We start from the raw sequence: 10,644 nt of genomic DNA on the forward strand, positions 1-10,644 counted from the left end.
AGACTAACTTCCGGTGTGTCACTCTATGGTCCGGAAGTCCATCTCTATGGTCCGGAAGTCCATCTCTATGGTCCGGAAGTCCATCTCTATGGTCCGGAAGACCTCTAAGTGTACTGTCTAGACTGGGCGTTGCTCTCTATGGTCTGGAGGTTTAGCTCTGTGGTCTGAAAGTCCTCCAGCTGTACTCTATGGTCTGGAGACTGCTTTTACAGTGAGGAAATCATGCAGCAGACCTCTATGGTATGGAGATGAGTCTATGTTGTGTCGAAGTCATCTGGCTGTGTGGAAGAGACATGGTTCGAATGGTTTTAAGTGGTGCATTTATTTTTTAACCCTTGGTGTGCTAAAAAAAAAAATTTGCTAATTTGCATATTTTGTGAATTTATTCGGATAATGAGCAGTTAATTAGCATTCCAAGTGGGAGGGATGAATGGTTGCAAGAACAGTAGATGATGATTATTGTAATCATTAATTACTCCCACTATAAGTACTAGTAATTTGTATATTTTAATAAAATGAAAAATATTAACTCTGGTGCAGCAGTAGAAAATGGCACAGTGAGTGGCAGCAATTTTTTAAATTTTTTTTTAAAATTTTTTGTAATTATGGCTGCCGAAGAGAATGCCATTTTCTACTGCTGCTATTTAAAATTTTAAAAAGCAAACACCCAAAAACAAACCCAAAACAGGCCCAACACCAAGACAAACACAAAAACCCAGAAGACGCAACAAACCAAAACCAAGACAAACACAAAAACACTGAAAATATAACCTAACAAAGATGCACACAAAACCCCAGACAACACAGCACCCCCAAGATAAACACAGGAAAGGCCTCTAACCGACACAGCAAACCCACAAACAGAGACAACACATTGATGACAAAACACACGTACACACAAAAAAAAACCCAAAGACCAACATGGACAAAAAAGACATGGGAAACGAAACAGATAAAGAGACCTTTATTAAAACTTTGTTACAATCATATTTTTATTATGCCTTAGACCACTAATAAAGACTGGATTAACTACCACAATTAGCTCTAACTGCAATTAGGATAATTAAACACAGCCGTATTAGCATTCCATCTTTACTGCACAGTTTGATGTGTTTCTTAGAATACTACTTAGACGCAATTTACGCCTGCTAGTGTCTCGTTAACATCGGTATTACAATCTGCATCATTTATGCCCAAGTAGTAATCTACATTTCTTTAAAACTATTCAAAGCTACTACAACCTTTACACAACTACAAATACTTGAAATATACTTAGGAGCCAGTAACACACAGGCATTCTTTTAACCGGTCCGTAGCTAAATTTATCTATAGATATTGACAACTCTCCCTCTGTTGACTAATTCTCATTTAAATCGTCATTTGCAAAAGTTATTAGCACAACAGTCCCTCAGAAAGAGCTGTGAACACTTGTAACAATTCCCCCCCCCCAACAGCTATCTTTACCCACAGACATTAACAACGCCCACTTGGCTAGGTACTTTCATTTGTTTTTTCAGTTCTTACTGTGATTCCAATCAAGAAAAATTTCTGCCTGTAATTTTTCTAAAAGTAAGTTTTACGTGTAATTTGGTCCGTTGCTGACTCCCAGTAAAATTTTCAATATCATTTTTTACATTTCAAATGTACAATGTACTTTCATTTCCGAGATAAAAATTACTCTCTAGTTGACCAAATACTTGCAACAATTACATTTACTCGCTTCTCACTCATTATTTTAGAAAATACATTGCGCCTCTAAAAACCAGCGCCCCGGCAACAAAACCAACGCCCCGGCAACAAAACCAACGCCCCGGCAACAAAACCAGCGCCCCGGCAACAAAACCGCAGCCCGCGGGAGAAAACCAGAGCCGGGAAACAAAACCAGAGCCCCGGGGAACAAAACCAGAGCCCCGGGGAATAAAACCAGAGCCCCGGCCTCAAAAGCCGGGCCCGAGGCGCGTTACCCGAGCTCCGAACAGTGGAAGTGGCGCCCCGTGAGCAGCAGAACCGGCACCTAGAACCGGCACCTAGAACCCGCACCTAGAAACCCAGGAGCCTGCTGTGGGCACACCGGGACCCCCAGCAGCACCGCAAATAGGCCCAGAAGCACGCCAAGATGCCCAGAAGCATCCTCTGGCCACCCCGACAACCCCAGGAGCACCCCGTGGGCACACAGGGACTCCCAGAGCATCCAGAACCCCCACAAGCACCCCAAGACCCCCACGAGCACCCCGTGGGCATCCAGAGACCCCCCCGGAGCACAACAAGAACCCCCAGAAGCACCCCAAGACCCTCAGGACCATCCTCTGGGCACCCAGACACCCACGGGACCACCCCAAGAACCCCCGGCAGCACCCCAAAGGCAGCCGGTACAGACCTCAGAGTTCTGCACCATCTATTTGCATGGACCTTAACAGACCTCATGCTTTCCCACAGGAGACTTCTCTCACCTTCAGCCCTCTATCTTGTGATGCGCAGGCCCGGGCCGTTTACTCGGCGTCTCCCGTCACTTTGGGGTTCCTTTAGACTGGCTTTCGAGGATTCCTTTACAAGGGGAGCACACATAGGCTACACAGACTATAAGCAAGGGGAAAAGCAAGCACTTCAGTCACTACAATCATGCCTTACGCTAAGGGTATTTTGCAAAGCCAGTGTCTTACCAACCCGACGACCAGCACAAAGACGAACCATCCCTACATTCTCGGATCGTCTTGCGCCGCAAACTCAGCCCCAGCAGTCGGTAGGTGCCAGCTTTACGTGGGCGTCCCCACGGAGGCAACGGTGACCTCGCTGTACACCGGCCCACTGTTCTTCGGGAAAATCCCGGTATTTATACATTTGCCAAGGAAACGGGTTTCGACACACGTGGCCAGCGGGTGCCGAAACACGCCTCAATTGGCAACTCTCAACATAGGGAGCCTACGGCGCATGCGCTCGCCGATCGAGCGCGCTGCACGAGCCACAGCCACCCCGTCTATTGGTTCCTAGGCCTTGTTCACGCAACATATTACCATACTCCAGCATTTACGTATTAACCTACACTCAAGCCAACAGCAAAAGGTAACAAAGCAAGCAAAATTATACCTTGTACTTTATATTTCTTCGTTACGGCACGTCTTCCACGTCCTTCACGTCCTCCCCTAACATTTTCTCAACCTTCCTTCTCCTTCTGTATTCAGCATTTTCACACAATAGACCATGAACCGTCTGTTTTCTATGCTGACTGCCGTTTTCTTAGCTAGCTATTTCTCACCCAGCGTCCAGCCACGGACCAAAAGCCCATCTTTTAACCCTTCCGTATGCGTGTGTATCTCCCGTCAGCTGCGGACAGACTAAAACAGAACAGACCTCATCGACACCCAAATCCAACTGCAAAACCCACCTCAGTAAGGCTCGTGAACACACCTCCCTTTCCCAACCAAAAGGTCCCCTGGTCCCAAAAGTTTAGAAACCCCTTCTCTTCTCCTCAACCGTCAGGGAAGGAACCCCGCTCCTTCCTGACAGCTCCTGCCCTGGATTTGCACCCCTGAACCCCCTGTGTCGCCCGCTCCCCGGGAGCTGCTCTTCCCAGCTATGCCCAGGCTTCCGCGAGCACCTCCTATCTTCCACCTTCCCACACACTCTCACCTCTGCTACAGCCCCACAAAATAAGCAAAGTCCTGACGCTTGTCATCTACGAGGGGCTGGCCGCAAGCTGCATCCGTTCTAGGGACAACATGATACTCTGTGGGCGAACGGGAAAGGCCATGAGCCGTTCCATACGCTGAAAGGTACTATGCCTTATATGTCCCTGCTACTTTCTTGAACAATGCTAGAACTCCGTCTACAGATGCATACAAGATGCTCACCTCAACCCCTGCTAAATACTCTCACCATTGCTCCCATCCAGAGACGATGTCAACAGCTTCTGCAATATACAGCGTCTGGTGGAAAAAAAAAACACAACAAGGTTCCATCTTCAATAAAGTCAGGAATTCCAAAACAATACAATGCACCTGGAATAAAATAAAAACCAAAACCATATTATTAACCAAAACCATACATCTTGCCACCTCTGAACACCCAATACAAATTTACTGACCTGGGGGGAAAAAAAAAAAAGCTGCATACAAGTGTGCTTTCTTCTACACATGCAGCTGAACCTTGACTGGTCCGGAAGCCCTTACCTTAAACAGACACCTCTGCTTCTCTAAATATCAAAACAAGACTACGCAAAGAGCTTAGGCAGCTCAAAAGCTGCAGTCAGCTGCAGGAACAGCAGACCACCACCTCCAGAGAAGCCCAGCAGCAGAATGAGCTGCCTGAGGAGAGGCTGTAGCTCATATGCTCCGGGCCCCACCCACCACCCTTCCCACAATCCCCTGGCAAAGGGGAGGAGAGAACGACCAGAAGCACGGGGAACAAAACCAGAGCCCCGGGAACAAAACCAGGGCCCGGGGGACAAAACCAGAGCCCCGGGAACAAAACAAGAGCCCGGGGAACAAAACAAGAGCCCCGGGAACAAAACCAGAGCCCCGGGAACAAAACCAGAGCCCGGGGGACAAAACCAGGGCCCGGGGGACAAAACCAGAGCCCGGGGGACAAAACCAGAGCCCGGGGGACAAAACCAGGGCCCTGGAAACAAAACCAGAGCCCCGGGAACAAAACCAGAGCCCGGGGAACAAAACCAGAGCCCCGGGAACAAAACCAGGGCCCCGGGAACAAAACCAGGGCCCCGGGAACAAAACAAGAGCCCGGGGGACAAAACCAGTGCCCCGGGAACAAAACCAGGGCCCGGGGGAGAAAACCAGAACCCCGGGGAGAAAACCACAGCCCCGGGGAGAAAACCAGAGCCCCGGGAACAAAACCAGAGCCCCGGGAACAAAACCAGGGCCCGGGGAACAAAACCAGGGCCCGGGGAACAAAACCAGAGTCCCGGGAACAAAACCGCGGCCCGCGGGAGAGAACCAGAGCCAGCGGGAGAGAACCAGAGCCAGCGGGAGAGAACCAGAGCTCCGGGAACAAAACCAGAGCCCCGGAAACAAAACCAGAGCCCCGGAAACAAAACCAGGGCCCGGGGAACAAAACCAGAGCCCGGGGAACAAAACCAGGGCCCCGGGGACAAAACCAGAGCGCTGGAAACAAAACCAGAACCCCGGGGAGAAAACCAGAGCCCCGGGAACAAAACCAGAGCCCCGGGAAAAAAACCAGAGCCCCGGGAACAAAACCAGAGCACGGGAAACAAAACCAGAGCCCGGGGGACAAAACCAGGGCCCCGGGAACAAAACCAGAGCCCCGGGAACAAAACCAGAGCCCCGGGAACAAAACCAGAGCCCCGGGAACACAATCAGGGCCCCTGGAACACAACCAGGGCCCCGGGAACAAAACCAGGGCCCCGGGAACAAAACCAGGGCCCCAGAAACAAAACCAGGGCCCCGGGAACAAAACCAGGGCCCCGGGAACAAAACCAGAGCCCCGGGAACACAATCAGGGCCCCTGGAACACAACCAGGGCCCCGGGAACAAAACCAGGGCCCCGGGAACAAAACCAGGGCCCCAGAAACAAAACCAGAGCCCCGGGAACACAACCAGGGCCCCGGGAACAAAACCAGAGCCCGGGGGAGAAAACCAGAACCCCGGGGAGAAAACCAGAGCCCCGGGAACAAAACCAGGGCCCGGGGGACAAAACCAGGGCCCCGGGAACAAAACCAGGGCCCCGGGAAGAAAACCAGGGCCCCGGGAACGAAACCAGAGCCCGGGGAAGAAAACCAGGGCCCCGGGAACAAAACCAGGGCCCCGGGAACAAAACCAGGGCCCCGGGAACAAAACCAGGGCCCGGGGGACAAAACCAGGGCGCGGGGGACAAAACCAGGGCGCGGGGGACAAAACCAGTGCCCCGGGAACACAACCAGGGCCCCGGGAACACAACCAGGGCCCCGGGAACAAAACCACGAACCGGGGAACAAAACCAGGGCCCCGGGAACAAAACCAGGGCCCCGGAAACAAAACCAGAGCCCCGGGAACAAAACCAGGCCCCGGAAACAAAACCAGAGCCCCGGGAACAAAACCAGAGCCCCGGGAACAAAACAAGAGCCCCGGGAACAAAACAAGAGCCCCGGGAATAAAACCGCGGCCCACGGGAAAAAAACCAGGGCCCCGGGAAAAAAACCAGGGCCCCGGGAACAAAACCAGAGCCCCGGGAAAAAAAAACAGAGCCCCGGGAAAAAAACCAGAGCCCCGGGAAAAAAACCAGGGCCCCGGGAACAAAACCAGAGCCCCGGGAACAAAACCAGAGCCCCGGGAACAAAACCAGAGGCCCGGGAAAAAAACAAGGGCCCCGGGAACAAAACCAGGGCCCGGGGGAGAAAACCAGGGCGCGGGGGACAAAACCAGGGCCCCGGGAACAAAACCAGTGCCCGGGGGACAAAACCAGGGCCCGGGGGACAAAACCAGGGCCCGGGGGACAAAACCAGAGCCCCGGGAAAAAAGCCAGGGCCCGGGGGACAAAACCAGGGCCCGGGGGACAAAACCAGGGCCCGGGGGACAAAACCAGGGCCGCGGGAAAAAAACCAGGGCCCGGGGAGAAAACCAGAGCCCCGGAGAGAAAACCAGAGCCCCGGGAACAAAACCAGGGCCTCGGGGGACAAAACCAGGGCCCCGGGAACAAAACAAGGGCCCCGGGAACAAAACAAGGGCCCCGGGAACATAACCAGGGCCCGGGGGACAAAACCAGGGCGCGGGGGACAAAACCAGGGCCCCGGGAACAAAACCAGGGCCCGGGGAACAAAACCAGGGCCCGGGGAACAAAACCAGGGCCCCGGGAACAAAACCAGGGCCCGGGGAACAAAACCAGGGCCCCGGGAACAAAACCAGGGCCCCGGGAACAAAACCAGGGCCCCGGGGACAAAACCAGAACCCCGGGAACTAAACCAGGGCCCAGCGGACAAAACCAGGGCGCGGGGGACAAAACCAGGGCCCCGGGAACAAAACCAGTGCCCGGGGGACAAAACCAGGGCCCGGGGGACAAAACCAGGGCCCGGGAGACAAAACCAGAGCCCCGGGAAAAAAGCCAGGGCCCGGAGGACAAAACCAGGGCCCGGGGGACAAAACCAGGGCCGCGGGAAAAAAACCAGGCCCCGGGGAGAAAACCAGAGCCCCGGAGAGAAAACCAGAGCCCCGGGAACAAAACCAGGGCCTCGGGAGACAAAACCAGGGCCCCGGGAACAAAACAAGGGCCCCGGGAACATAACCAGGGCCCGGGGGACAAAACCAGGGCGCGGGGGACAAAACCAGGGCCCCGGGAACAAAACCAGGGCCCGGGGAACAAAACCAGGGCCCGGGGAACAAAACCAGAGCCCCAGGAACAAAACCAGGGCCCCGGGAACAAAACCAGGGCCCCGGGAACAAAACCAGGGCCCCGGGAACAAAACCAGGGCCCCGGGGACAAAACCAGAACCCCGGGAACAAAACCAGGGCCCAGCGGACAAAACCAGGGCCCGGGGGACAAAACCAGGGCCCCGGGAACAAAACCAGGGTCCCGGGAACAAAACCAGAGCCCCGGGAACAAAACCAGAGCCCCGGGAACAAAACCAGAGCCCCGGGAACAAAACCAGAGCCCCGGGAACAAAACCAGGGCCACGGGAACAAAACCAGGGCCACGGGAACAAAACCAGGGCCCGGGGGACAAAACCAGAGCGCGGGAAAAAAAACCAGAGCCCGGGGGACAAAACCAGAGCCCGGGGAACAAAACCAGAACACCGGGGAGAAAACCAGAGCCCCGGGAACAAAACCAGAGCCCCGGGAACAAAACCAGAGCCCCGGGGAGAAAACCAGAGCCCCGGGAACAAAACCAGAGCCCCGGGAACACAACCAGGGCCCCTGGAACACAACCAGGGCCCCGGGAAGAAAACTAGGGCCCCGGGAACAAAACCAGGGCCCCGGGAACAAAACCAGGGCCCCGGGAAGAAAACCAGGGCCCCGGGAACAAAACCAGAGCCCCGGGAACAAAACCAGAGCCCTGGGAACAAAACCAGAGCCCCGGGAACAAAACCAGGGACCCAGAAACAAAACCAGGGCCCCGGGAACAAAACCAGAGCCCGGGGGAGAAAACCAGAACCCCGGGGAGAAAACCAGGGCCCCGAGAACAAAACCAGGGCCCCGGGAACAAAACCAGGGCCCCGGGAATAAAACCAGGGCCCGGGGCAGAAAACCAGGGCCCCGGGAACAAAACCAGGGCCTGGGGGACAAAACCAGGGCCCCGGGAACAAAACCAGGGCCCCGGGAACAAAACCAGGGCCCGGGGGACAAAACCAGGGCCCGGGGGACAAAACCAGGGCGCGGGGGACAAAACCAGGGCCCCGGGAACACAACCAGGGCCCCGGGAACACAACCAGGGCCCCGGGAAACAAAACCACGACCCGGGGAACAAAACCAGGGCCCCGGGAACAAAACCAGGGCCCCGGAAACAAAACCAGAGCCCCGGGAACAAAACCAGGGCCCCGGGAAAAAAACCAGGGCCCCGGGAACAAAACCAGGGCCCCGGGAACAAAACCAGGGCGCCGGGAACAAAACAAGAGCCCCAGGAAAAAAACGCGGCCCGCGGGAAAAAAACCAGGGCCACGGGAAAAAAACCAGGGCCCCTGGAAAAAAATCAGGGCCCCGGGAACAAAACCAGAGCCCCGGGAACAAAACCAGAGCCCCGGGAACAAAACCAGGGCCCGGGGGACAAAACCAGGGCCCCGGGAAGAAAACCAGGGCCCGGGGGACAAAACAAGGGCCCGGGGGACAAAACCAGGGCCGCGGGAACAAAACCAGGGCCCCAGGGAGAAAACCAGAGCCCCGGGGAGAAAACCAGAGCGCCGGGGAGAAAACCAGAGCCCTGAGAACAAAACCAGGGCCCCGGGAACAAAACCAGAGCCCCGGGAACAAAACCAGGGCCCCGGGAACAAAACCAGGGCCCGGGGGAAAAAACCAGGGCCCCGGGAAAAAAACAAGGGCCTCGGGAACAAAACCAGGGCCCGGGGGACAAAACCAGGGCCTGGGGGACAAAACCAGGGCCCGGGGAACAAAACCAGGGCCCCGGGAACAAAACCAGGGCCCGGGGAACAAAACCAGAGCACCTGGAACAAAACCAGGGCCCCTGGAACAAAACCAGGGCCCCGGGAACAAAACCAGGGCCCCGGGAACAAAACCATGGCCGGGGGGACAAAACCAGGGCCCGGGGGACAAAACCAGGGCCCCGGGGACAAAACCAGAACCCCGGGGACAAAACCAGAACCCCGGGAACAAAACCAGGGCCCGGGGGACAAAACCAGGGCCCGGGGGACAAAACCAGAGCCCCGGGAAAAAAACCAGAGCCCCAGAACAAAACCGAGCCCCGGGAACAAAACCAGAGCCCCGGGAAAAAAACCAGGGCCCCGGGAACAAAGCCAGGGCCCCGGGAACAAAACCAGGGCCCGGGAAACAAAACCAGAGCGCGGGAATCAAAACCAGAGCCCGGGGGACAAAACCAGGGCCCGGGGAACACAACCAGGACCCTGGAACACAACCAGGGCCCCGGGAACAAAACCAGGGCCCCGGGAACAAAACCAGGACCCTGGAACACAACCAGGGCCCCGGGAACAAAACCAGGGCCCCTGGAACAAAACCAGGGCCCCGGGAACAAAACCAGGGCCTCGAGAACAAAACCAGGGCCCGGGGAAGAAAACCAGGGCCCCGGGAACAAAACCAGGGCCCGGGGAAGAAAACCAGGGCCCCGGGAACAAAACCAGGGCCCCGGGAACAAAACCAGGGCCCCGGGAACAAAACCAGGGCCCCGGGAACAAAACCAGGGCCCCGGGAACAAAACCAGGGCCCCGGGAACAAAACCAGGGCCCCGGGAAAAAAACCAGGGCCCCGGGAAAAAAACCAGGGCCCCGGGAACAAAACCAGGGCCCCGGGAACAAAACCAGGGCCCCGGGAACAAAACCAGCACCCCGGGAACAAAACCAGAGCCCCGGGAACAAAACCAGAGCCCCGGGAAAAAAACCAGAGCCCCGGGAAAAAAACCAGGGCCCCGGGAAAAAAACCAGGGCCCCGGGAACAAAACCAGAGCCCCGGGAACAAAACCAGGGCCCGGGAAACAAAACCAGAGCGCGGGAAACAAAACCAGAGCCCGGGGGACAAAACCAAAACCCCGGGGAGAAAACCAGAGCCCCGGGGAGAAAACCAGAGCCCCGGGGAGAAAACCAGAACCCCGGGGAGAAAACCAGAGCCCCGGGGAGAAAACCAGAGCCCCGGGAACACAACCAGGGCCCCGGGAAAAAAACCAGGGCCCCGGGAACAAAACCAGAGCCCCGGGAACAAAACCAGGGCCCCGGGAACAAAACCAGGGCCCCAGAAACAAAACCAGGGCCCCGGGAACAAAACCAGAGCCCCGGCAACAAAACCAGAGCCCCGGGAACAAAACCAGGGCCCGGGGGACAAAACCAGGGCCCCGGGAACAAAACCAGGGCCCGGGGTAAAAAAACAGGGCCCGGGGGAATAAAACAAGGGCCTCGGGAACAAAACCAGGGCCCCGGGAACAAAACCAGGGCCCGGGGAGCAAAACCAGGGCCCCGGGAACAAAACCAGGGCCCGGGGAGAAAAACCAGGGCCCGGGGAACAAAACCAGGGCCCGGGGAACAAA

The sequence above is a fragment of the Calonectris borealis genome, chromosome 31 (genome assembly GCF_964195595.1).
Source record: "Calonectris borealis chromosome 31, bCalBor7.hap1.2, whole genome shotgun sequence".
Lineage (NCBI taxonomy): Eukaryota > Metazoa > Chordata > Aves > Procellariiformes > Procellariidae > Calonectris > Calonectris borealis.